The sequence below is a fragment of the Protopterus annectens genome, chromosome 8.part1 (genome assembly GCF_019279795.1).
Source record: "Protopterus annectens isolate FY-2018-M chromosome 8.part1, PAN1.0, whole genome shotgun sequence".
In the NCBI taxonomy this organism is placed as follows: domain Eukaryota; kingdom Metazoa; phylum Chordata; order Ceratodontiformes; family Protopteridae; genus Protopterus; species Protopterus annectens.
The window spans coordinates 225,104,617-225,117,521 of NC_056742.1; positions in this window are offsets into that span (position 1 = coordinate 225,104,617).

Genomic DNA, 12,905 nt, shown 5'->3' on the forward strand with positions numbered 1-12,905 from the left:
CCTAAGGTCTCTTATCACATTTTTGGTGTTAAGTATACTTCCACCTATGTTGTAGTTCATGGGTACATAGTTTTTACCAAAGGGGATGACAATGCACTTTTTGGCATTGAGCTTGAGGTCATGGCTTTGACTTGAGGCATATGTCTCAGTGAGGCCCTTTTGTAGGATGTCCACATTGTTAGGAGTTTTGATTATGGCTCCTAGTTTGCAGTCATCTGCACACTTCATTAACCAAAGACCTTCTGTGTTAGCCTGTACTTCAGAGAAGTAGATTCCAAACAGGAGAGGACACAGGACTGAACCCTGTGGTACTTAACTTGTCACTGGTCTGAAGACGGATTTGGAGTCTGCTACTTTCACAGTGTGGGTTCTGTCAGTGAGCCAGTTGGCAACCCATCTTGTGACATAGGGTTTTATACCTAGTTTAGTGAGTTTATCGATAATCCCAGAGTGGGGGGTGGTGTCGAAAGCCTTGGCGAGATCTAGATAGGCTGTGTGAACCACCTTACCCTTGTCTACGGCTTTGGTGACTGCTTCAAAGAAGTCTATTAGGTTTAGGAGACATGATCTGCCTTTTACAAACCCAAACTGGGTGGGGTCCAGAATTTGGAGATTACCAATGTCTTTGTTTATAAGTTCCATGATGATACGTTCCATTGCCTTGCAGACCAGGCTGGTCAGGCTAATGGGGCAGTAGTTCCAAGGATCCGTGGTGGCTCCCCCTTGTGGAGTGGGATAACCGTCACTGTGTGCCATTCAGCAGTCACAAAGCCTGAGGTGAGGCTATGATTGAACATGGTACTTAGGTGGTGTGCCAGTTCATTCTGTAGTTCATGTAGAATGCAGCCTGGAATGTAGTCTGATCCCATGGATGCTGTTTTCTTGGCTTTGGAGAGTGTGGTTTTTACCTGTGCAGTCATGATTACAGGAACTTTGCATTCTTCCGGTATAGAGATGGGCTCTGTAGGGGGTGAGAGGGGGGTAAAGTTAGCACTGAACCTATCTGCCAGGATGCTGGCAATATCAGTTGGGTCTGTATATTTAGTGCCATTTTGTTGTAACTCAGAGCAGATCTGAGTGTTGCCATTGAGATTCTTGACATAGCTATAGAATGCTTTGTGGTTGTCTTTAGAATCAGTGGTGATTTTGTTTTCGTAACTAGCTTTGGAGGATTTTATCAGGGATCACAGCTTCTTACTGCAGCTGACCAGGGAGCTCCTCCACTCATGGGATTCTACCCTCATCTGCAACAGTTTCTTCCTTCTGTTGTATAGTTTGTTTATGGCAGGGGACCACCAGATTAGCTTCCTTTTTTTGGAGGATAGCATCTTGGTTCTGTTTGGGATAGCACAATCCATGAACTTGTGTAAGTCCTTATAAAGTGCAATTGTGCAGGATTCAGTAGTCATAACTGTATTGTCCATCTGCATGGGTGTCATGACGTTCACCATTTCTGTCTTAAGAAGCATGAAGTTGGCTTTGGAGAAATTTTTTACTGTGGTTTCCTTAATGGGGCTGGAGGCAGTATGTGGATATCTAGGGTAATTAGCTTATGGTTGCATCGGACCAATGAGGTGTTGACTTCAGGTGTGGAACACCAGTCAGTCATGCTGGTAATGACTAGATCTAGGATATTGTTGCCCCTGGTGGGGGTGTGGGTAAGTTGATCCAGGGCATTTGGAGTTTATGAATTCCAGAAAGCAGTGAGTGAAGGAGTTGGTACATGAGTAGTTTTCCCAGTTAATGGTGGGGTAGTTGAAATCGCCCATTATTAGGGTGTTTGGTTGAACCCTAATATTTTCCAGTACATCAATAAAAGAGGAGTGGGAATCCTGGGGCATTGTGGGGGATCTGTAGCAAGCTACAATTTGGATAGCAGTTTTACCCAGAGTTAGTTGCACTTGGATGACCTCAGCTGCATTATGCTGAGCAACTATCCTGGATGTGTGGATATCCTTAATGAATATGGACACACCTCTGCCTTTGGTGTTCCGGTCCAGGTTACATGGCCGAAAAGTGTGGTATGAATTATAGCCTGGTAGTTCAGGGGTGCCTTGAATCAGGTCTCAGTCACTGCACAGATATCAGTGTTCTCCATTTTAAGGAGTGCCTCGAGTGAGTGAATTTTGAGATTTAGACTTAGCATTGAGTAGCATCACCCTCAGTTTTTGCTTGCCTGTTCCTGTTACGGTGGTGAATTTGTCAAATGAACCTTGCCTAAAAAAGGCACTATAGGGGTGGCAAGAACCTTAGCCAGTATCCGGAATCCCAGGGGTGTTTCTGTAGATCTCTAAATGCTTTTATTTATTTGACGTGTTTACCTGGAAAGTCTACCTGAGCCAGAAAGTGCCAATTTTTAGCAGAGGCCTGGGGAGAAAAACTCCACAGTAGCAATCTTTCAAAAATCAAGTACGGATATTTTGAATCACAAAGTAGGTTACATTTCAAAATATGAGTGTAAAAATCATGTAATGAGAAAAACTGTTTTGTAGTAGAGTATAATGAAAAATAATAACATGAGTAGGAGAAAATATGTGAGAAAAATCTCAGTAGCAATATTATTATTTAAATAGATTAGTATGTGATAAATGAGACCTGAGAAAATTTTAATAACATATTTAAAGAGATATTAGAGATTACATAATTAGACACAGTGTGGTGAAATTGAGTGATGTCATAGTATCGGAGAGGTGTTTGCATTATGGTCATCTTTTATGACTTCTAATAGTTTGGTATGGTGGACTAATGCAATTCCAGTGCCATTTGCAAAAGATTTTATAAGATGTTTTGTTAGGGTTGTGAGTTTTTGGGTAAAGAAGATGAGGTTTTTTTTTTTTTTTTTTTTTAGTTGAGTAGCAGTTGTGCTTTTGTAAGCCATGTTTCAATGGAGAGGACAGCTTGTATGATTTCTTGGAGGTGAGTTGAGGTGTTTGAAGAGCAGATGATTACATAGTCATCTGCATATTGAATCAAGATGCCTTCACAAGAGGAATATAGAATAGTAAAGGGCCACGGGTGGATCCTTGTGGGATTCCTGTGGAATTGAGCACATATGCAGATATGTATCCTTGCCATTTTACATTTTGTTACTTGTTGTCTAGGTAACTACAAAGCCATTGAATAGATGGAGATGCTAGACCCAGAGTGGAAAGTTGATTGAGGGCTTTACTGGAGAGACCATGTCAAAGCCATTTAATGTATTTAGAAATACTGCAGGTACAAGTTTATTAAAGTTGAGAGCTTTACTGGCAGTTTCTGTAAATGATAGTAATGCAGTATAGATATTGTGGTCTGACCAAAATCCATGTTGCAGGTTGACGATTAACTTATTTTGTAAGAGATAGTGGAGAAATTGTTAATGAATACATCTTTCAAGCATTTTATAGAAAGGAGACAGGATAATTATGGGACAGAAATTTATAATGTCAGTGGAAATACCTCCATTGTGAAAGTGGGGAATATGTGCAAATTTCCACAAGTTAGGGAAACAGGAGTCTCTTACTGACTTATTAATAAGAATGCTGATCGGGTATGCTATTGCATCTGTAGCTAGAGTTAGGTATTCCAGGGGGAAGGTTGTCAGCTGAGGAGGAACAACATTTTAGTTTGCATAAAAGCTTTTCTTATGAGAGTTCTAGAAATTGGCTGAAAGATAAAGTGGATGGAGTTGTCTGTATGTGTATCGAAGAGGTTGTAGATAGTTAAGTTTTGTGAAGAAATGTGCTAGGTCTAAGTTAGGGGAAGTTGCCGGTGTGGAAGGGGGTGTGTTACAAGAGTTTGAAGTTAAGTTGGCTATGCATTCTATGAAGTATGCATTGAAATAGGTAGCTGTTTGAAGAGGGGAAATGTCTGGGATCCTTTTTTGTACCTGGGCTGATGAGAGAAGATATGGAGGACCAGAATTTTTAGAGTTTTTTTTTATGGCTATCTTGAAGCTGAGTGCAATAAGACTTTTAATCTCTGTTAACTTGTTTCTTGACTTCATTTCATAGCTGCCTGAATAGATGCCAATTTTTCTCATTTTTATTCTTTTGCCAGTTAACCCATGCTTTGTCTCTGTCTTTCATAAGGAGTTTGCATTTGTTGGAGAGCTATGGGGGTATGGCTATTTTTATTTATTTTTTATACTGTAGGGCTAAGGTGTTAAGAATATCAAGAAATGATGCACTGAAATATTCAACTGCATCATTTAAGGGAGTCTTTTTAAGATGGACCAGTTAACTGCTTTCACAGCTTCAATGAAAGACTCCTTGGAGAATTTGCAGAAATTATGGGTAGTTCTGAGCTTATGTTCCTTTGTTAGTTGTGTAATTCTCCATTATAATTATGATTACCTGATGCATATTGCTGGAGTAAGCTTTTTACAGTTGTATTAAAGAATTTTGATTTGTTCATTGGCATTTAAATATGATGAACTACACCCAAGACTGGATAAGACAGTCAAGAGGAGAAGGTAAACACTTGCATCACACCACACTCATCACATAGTCCCTCAAAACCTACACCACCAAAACACACACATAGAAGCACAAAACACATACCTACATTCGCGGAGGCTCTCAATAAAAACCTGCCCAAGCATCAGGGACCTCCAAAGCAGAAACGCAAGAAAACTTCACCCCCCAACATAACCCAAATGACACATAGCCCACAAACTCAGTGTGCTACTCAACCACAGCCCATAAGGCATAACAACGTACAAAACACTCTAGTCACAGGTGACTCTATAGTCAGGCACACTGATGTTCCACTCACCAGTCTAAACAAGGAGAAAGTTACTGTCAGCTGCCTGTCAGGTGCCAGGATCCACCACATAATGCATCACTCAGGTCACTCCACAACAAGTATAAATATGACACTGTTATTGTCCATGTTGGTGTGAATGACCTGAGATGTACCTCCCTGGACTACATGAAAAGAGACATGGAGGAGCTCCCCGATCTTGTAGTCCAGGCAGGTATGACCCTAGCCCTGAGTAGCATCCTGCCATTTCCCAGAATGATACCACAGTACAAGGACAAAATGATTGACTTCAACAATTGGCTAAGCTTCTGGTGTCATTTTAAGGTGATCCAGTATTTGTCCGCTTGGGACGACATGATCGACAGACCACGATGCTTTGCCAGAGATGGCCTGTACCTGTCGCCCTTGGGATTCTGGATACTGGCAAAGGCTCTTGTCACACCTATAGTGCCTTTTTAGGCAAGGTTCAAATGACAAATTCACCACCATAACAGGTACAAGCAAGCAAAATCTGAGGGTAATGCTACTCAATTCTAGAAGTCTAAACCTCAAAATGCACTCACTCGAGGCACTCCTTAAATGGAGAACATCGACATCTGTGCAGTGACAGATACCTCGTTTAAAGCTCCAGAGAGCACCCCTGTGTTACCAGGCTATAATTCATACCACACCTTTCAGCCACCTAACCTGGAACAAAGCACTAAAGGTGGAGGTGTGTCCATATTCATTAAGGATATCCACACCTCCAGGCTAGTTGCACAGCATAATGCATCCAAGATTATCCAAGTGCAACTAACTCTGGGCAAGACTGCAATCCAAATTGTAGCTTGCTACAGACCCCCCACCATGCCCCAGGATTCTCAATCCTCATTTCTTGATACACTGGAAAGTATTAGAGTACAACCCAACACCCTAATAATGGGTGATTTCAACTACCCCACCATTAACAGGGAAAACTACTCATGTACCAACTCTTTTGCTCAACGTTTTCTGGAATTCATAAATTCCAATGCCTTGGATCAACTTATTCACACCCCCACCTGGAGCAGCTATATCCTAGACCTTGTCATTACCAACATGGGCAACGGTGTTCCACACCAGAGGTCAATTCCTTGTTGGTCAGATCTGACCACAAGCTAATCGCCCTAGACATCCACATCCTGTCCCCACCCCCAATTAGGGAAACCACTGTAAAAACTTCTCCAAAACCAACTTCACACTTCTTAAGACAGAAGTGGCAAACTTCATGACACCCATGCAGATGGACAATAGAGGTACGACTGCTGAATCCTACACAAATGCACTTTATAAGCACTTACACGAGTGCATGGATCATGCTATCCCTAATGGAACCAAGATGCTATCCTCCAAAAAAGGAAGCCAATCTGGTGGTCCTCTGCCATAAACAAACTCTACAACAGAAGAAAGAAACTGTTGTAAAAAAAGAGTAAAATCCCATGACTGGAGGAACTCCCTGGTCAACCTCAGTAAGAAGCTGACATCCCTCATAAAATCCTCCAAAGCTAGTTACGAAAACAAAACTGGCACTGGCTCTAAAGACAACCACATAGCATTCTATAGCTATGTCAAGAATCTCAATGGCAACACTCATATTTGCTCTGAGTTGTAGCACAATGGCACTAAATATACAGAACCAACTGATATTGCCAACATCCTGGCAGACAATTTCAGTGATAACTTTACCCCCCTCTCACCCCATAGATTGCCCATCTCTATACCGGAAGAATGCAAAGTTCCTGTATTCACGGCTGCACAGGTAAAAAATACACTCTACAAAGCCAAGAACACAGCATCCATGAGATCTGACAATATCCCAGGCTGCTTTCTACATGAACTACGGAATGAACTGGCACCCTACCTAAGTACCATGTTCAGTCATAGCCTCACGTCAGTCTTTGTGCCCACTGAATGGTGCACCGTGATGGTTATCCCACTCCACAAAGGGGTAGCCATGACAGACCCCAGGAACTACCGCCCCATTAGCCTGATGAGCTTGGTCTGCAAGGCCATGGAACATATCATCATGGAACTCATAAACAAAGACATTGGTAATCTCCAAACTCTGGACCATACCCAGTTTGGGTTTGTAAAAGGCAGATCATGTCTCCTAAACCTGACTGACTACTTTGAAGCAGTCAGCAAAGCCATAGATGAGGGTAAGGTGGTTCACACAGCCTATCTAGATCTCGCCAAGGCTTTCGACACCATCCCCCACTCTGGGATTATAAATAAGCTCACTAAGATGGGCTGCCAACTGGCTCACTGACAGAACCCACACTGTGAAAGTAGCAGACTCCAAATCCGACTTCAGACCAGTGACAAGTGGGGTACCACAGGGTTCAGTCCTGGGTCCTCTCCTGTTTGGTATCTACTTCTCTGAATTACAGGCTAACACAGAAGGTCTTTGGCTAACAAAGTTTGCAGATAACTGCAAACTAGGAGCCATAATCGAAACTCCTAACGATGTGGACATACTACAAATGGGCCTCACTGAGACAGATGCCTGGTGTCAAAGCCATGGCCTGAAGCTCAATGCCAAAAAGTGTATTTTCATCTCCTTTGGTAAAAAAATCTGTACCCATGAACTACCACATAAGTGGTAATCTACATAACACCGAAAATGTGATAAGAGTCCTTGGGATACAGGTAGACAGTAGTCTCTCCTTTGATAATCACATCGTCACAGTGTCAGGAAATCCTTCTACATGGCTCATCTCATCACAAAAGTTTTGTCATCCAGAAAAAAAGAGGCAATTGTTCCCATCTCCTCATCACTCATTAGACCCGTTATAGAGTACAATGCCCCTTTTGGTATGTACCTCATAAAACATCTACAACAACTGGAAAGGCCACAGAAATACCTCACAAAGAGGATTACTGGCCTCAAACAGATGCCCTACGCAGACCATCTCAAAAAACTCCAGCTTTACTCCATCGCATTTCACCTACTCAGAGGCAATCTTTGCCTAACATACAAAGCTATGTCAAACCCAGAGCTGTTGGACATGCTCCACTTAAAGAAAGCCCAGTCTCTCCAAGCTACATGCTCTATGGACCTAAACCTTGTCACCACAATAAACAGAACATGCTGGAGGGATAGATTCTTGTCCAAGAGACTTCCCATACTCTGGAACAGACTACCTATCTATGTCAAACAGAGTTCCTCATTAGCATTCTTCAAGAAAAATCTTGATGATTGGATGGGAAATAGAAAATTCACCCCAGGGATCACTTCTGTGGCTCTGCTCGACAGGGACACAAGAAAATATTTTTCTTGGGTGGTGAAAACCAAGGTACCTTTTTGGCTAGGCTTATATAGGCCCTTGGGCTAATAACTAGTACCTACCTATGATGTCATTGAAACTGAATGATTGTGCAAAACAAGTGAAGAATTGAGAGAGTGTAGTACATATATGTAAATTAAGATGGAAGACAGTATTTACTAATGAAGATGAATGTGCCAGAGAGTATATGTGCAGTGTATGTTGGGAAGGATGAGGCAGTTAGATACAATGGCATATAAAAACATAAACACTATAAGCAGAATCTGTAGTTGCAGACAAGGCAGTACTGCAAGTGATAAATAGCTCTCAAAATAAACAATAAACCAGAGATTCAATATGAGGGTGGTAAGTAATATAAGTATGTGAATGTCTGTATAAGGCAATGCCAGTATTCCTCAGCAGATAATGCATTAACAGTCCTTGAAAGTATATATTTGTAACTATAATGGAAGGGTAATAAGGGAACCACCAACTGCTTTAGTTATCAGTAGTATGTGAAGGTAAACCAAACCAAAGTCAACTTTTTAAGATGTGTTATGGCTGTGTGTTGGAAACTCTTCAGCTTTTAGCAACAAATACAGCAGAAACAAAGCATCTGTAGACTTTGTAGATTATGTAGTTGGTACAGCTGTGGGTTTGACCACTGCAGTTATCAGTGGCTTATACAGTATAAGCTAAGTACCAGGAAACTATATAAATTAAGGAGTACCGCTCTGTATCTGACCCCAACAGATATATAAAACACATGGGAGCTAGCCTTATACTGGGATAACTGAACACAGATTAAATGAATTATTGTGAGCAATAATGAACAATTGTATTATATAATGCACAATAACTGTTCTATGTTCTAAGACTGTGAGCCTTTAATTTAAATGTATTTTTATTGTGCATGTTGCAAACAAGGATCATAAAATCAATAACTGGTTTTGGAATCATTGGTTTAGTCTGTCATTGTAACTTTTAATATACACACGATTCAGTTAGAAGAGAGTTGATTCCCACCTAAACGGCATCAGACAACTGCACCTTGCCATCCATTAGAAGCTGATGTATTCAACAGTGTACAGACAGCTTTCTTCAGAGTTAGAAATTGTCTAGAACATGTTCATTTCACATGTCTGAACAAAATTGGTAACAGATTATCCTCTGAAAGCTTGTAGAACAATTTCCATTCAATGGTAATATACATTCTTTCCATTAAGTCTGCACTTAGTAAGCACAACCGATGTAATCTAATGAGAGTACGAAGGTTAACAGGTACATTCCAGAATCAAAAGGTCCAGTCTAGTGGGCAGACAGGTGTGCAATAGTTGGGCAGACTTTGGCCAAACTTATTTTCATATAATTGGTATCCCAAAATTTATGATGTTCATCCATAATTGTGAAACTAACAGCAAGGCACTTATTCTCCTCATATGGTGTCTTTATCTGTCCTCTGTCCTGGAGTTAACAGATGATCCATGATTGATGGAAGTATACAAAGACACAGAAAGACAACAGCTGCAGTATAGGCATTTATTGAGCAGCGTTTATCGAGGAGTTACTTGATATGAATATACCAGCTCCTCATTAAGACATGAAGGAGGTAAGTATACCTCCATGGTCTTGAAGGTACTTAAATTCTGAGGAATATGAAAAGAACAATTAGGAGTCCTCTAGGCTCCAAGAACAACTAGGAGTCCTCTAGGCTCTGTATTAATGCACTTGGTTAGGAGACATTACTGGGTTTATTTCCAGAAGTCTTTATGTGGGAAATTTTAATTTGCTTGAACATTACAAAAGGAAATTAACACAGTCGGTTAACTAGCTTTATGCAGTCATGCTTCTAGGGCATCAGTTCCACGGGCTTTCTCTTTTGGGGTGGATGAGAAGGCTAGTCTGATTTTATCTTCAGTGATTTTTAGCTGAGGTATATATGACCCTCCTTGGTGAGGTAGATTAACTGTGTGCAAGAAGCTGATTCTTCAGTAACGTTGGAGCCACAAAAGTAGAAGACTGAGATTGCAGGTTGAGTAGAAATGAACACATGGTATCATTTAAATCCAGGCTGTGGGATAACATCTTGTTTCCAGTCTAGTCACATGGTACAAGTTGTCATCTGGCTCTGTGTCAGTTGATAAGGTATCAGCTTACCGGGAATGTCTGAAATAGTGCAAGTCTAGACTGCAGTTTATTTTCAGTGAAGCTCTGATCTTTTCTTTAAAGCTCAATTTATATTATATCATGTGTGTATCCTATGGGTATTATCATCCAATATCTCCATCATCTTGGCCTTAGCAGCTGAGCATATGACTTTTAAGTTAAACTTAAAAGACTTGTACCATGGTATATTGCATACACCCAATCCATGGAGTTTAAGATTAATATATTTCCCCACTTCCATGTGTTTCAATTTACTTGGCTTCTAGCCTTGGTCAAAACACCTCATTGTTCGTTAGTCTGATATAAAACACTGGGACATCTTATTGACTGACTATAATTAAGTGAAATTATACCTTCAAGTTTGTTTTCATATCATAGAGGAAGAACACTGGGTGGTATATTTAATCACTATAAAATGAAATCCACTCATAGATTCAGTCAACAGATGACTGTTGAGAGGGGCATCCTTGTGTGTTGTCAACCTTGTGGTCATTGTTCTTTATGTAAATTTGTATTAAAAAGTAAACAGTTTAGTACAAGTAATACCTCTCAGGTTTTTGATATTCACATATTTGGTAATTGTAGTTTTGATTTGGTTATATATCTAGTAACATGTACATGTCCTGTGTTCTGTATAGAACAGACATAATGACCATTGAGGGCCAATGTCTTAGCGAAACATTTAGTAGAACATCTGGACCACTCATTTTTTTTTTGTTATTGTACAACAGGTTTCATGTAATCCAAGGGGTGGGACATGGCATTTATACCTGGAAAGAAGAGAAGTTTATTGGCAACTTAAATTTATGGCAGATGGTTGGCTGGGTATTAATGAAAATATCTCAATTTCCATTTTTTTAAAAGTTAAAGTCCTTATTAATATGATTATTGAATGGATTTTAAAACTCATAAAGAGCTAATGACTTCCTTAGGTAAGGTTTGGAGGTGTGAGCTGGTTTTCTGATAGGAATGGCGATCCATGAACATATGATATTTTTGGAGTGATATTTAAACCTTCCATATCTTTGCTACTTTTGTCTGAAGAAGTCTTGAATTTTCTAGAATGACAGCCCTTAGCATATTTATTGTCAAAAAAGGACTTTATTAACAGTTGGTCTCAATTTTAATTAATTTTTAAATTAAAAATTCAAAGCTTTTAACTTGGTATTACTTGTGTACTTGATCGCTAAGGTTTCCTCTTGGCCGCAGTGTTTGCCTTCCTCTTATCTCTCATGTAAGATCACCAACACTGGCAAAATAAAGTAACAGCATTGAAACATCTGATTCTATTTTCAATTAGATTAGAGGTCCTTAAGTAAGTTACTTGACATGTGGTCCAAGAGACCATTGAGGACCCTAGCCCAGTTTCCTAATTACCCCAAAGCTCTATCTGCTTAAGTGACTTGCTCAAGGTCGCATAGTAAGCAAATACAGATTGAAAGTTTCTAGTTCTGTGCCGCAAAAAGCAAATTGTTAACCAGTCATAAACCTAATCCATTGTGCAAGCTGTTGCCTTTTTTTCTTTCAGGTGATTAAGGTCTTGATCCAACTCTTTTCTTTTAACACATGCATTCACATTATATATTTATGGGATGCAAGCTCCCTGCACCAACTGATGTGGCAAAGTTTCCAGAACATGCATATACCAATGCATGCCAATGCTGATATTGGATAAACTCTGAGAAGACTGAGAAAGTGAAGAGAAGGCAAGATTAAGCTGATCACTCTTCTCCAAATTTAGGGACTATGACAGAGTCCACTTGATCCTTCAGTTTCGATTTTATAAAGTATCAGTCAAGTAGCCAGGAGCAAAAATTATTGTCCCCAGTAGAAGGCTTCTCTGACAAGTACAGTGCCACTGAAGGGGAATGTGACAAGTGTGGAGCTGCGGGGTCATTTCTGGCTCCACTAATCTTCACAAACTATTTGTTTCAGCACTACATTATATAAGATAGGACAAGATCAATCCCATTTTCTTATAATGCAAAGTTAGAGGCAGGAGTATAAAATGGGGAGTAAAAGTCTAGTGAAGGCATCGGAGGGGCTAATGATGTGCAACAGATATAGCAGATGAGGATCAGACAGTGCGGGCAAATGCAAATGTTTACGCTTGGACAAAAGTAAATCTGGTATGATAAATCAGCTGAAGGAGTTGAACTGAAAGCTTGCACTTTCAGAAGAATAAACTCCAGCAGCTAAAGATAATGTTTCTGCTGTACTGAGCTTGGATCAGGCCACTCTGACAGTACTGTGTGATTTTCTGGTGATCATACAAGTTGAGGGAAATTAGAGTGCTGGAAGTAATCTAAAGGAAAGTCATCAATATTTTCATGGAATGGATAGAACAGGATGTGACCAGAATAAAACAGCTGTTCTCTTTAGAAGTTAGATGAGATAAGGGGACATAACATAAGAACAAAAGACCATGTTAGAAGAAGTGGGTTCTTTCTGTTTCAAAAGAATAGATGGTGGAGGATGGACTACGCTGAGCAGATTATAAGGGAACAGCTTTTCCTTTGATCTACAAAAGCACTTCATGGATAAGGTTTTGTACTAATGGCATAGTCTGCTAGAATGATCTAAACAAGAAATCCACAGAAGCATTCAGCATGTAAAGAGAAGAAGGGGAAAAGTGATGGAGAATGGATTAAAACATTGATAGAATGCTAAATGAACTTAAATGATACACTGGAGAGGCTTATTGTCTCCGTC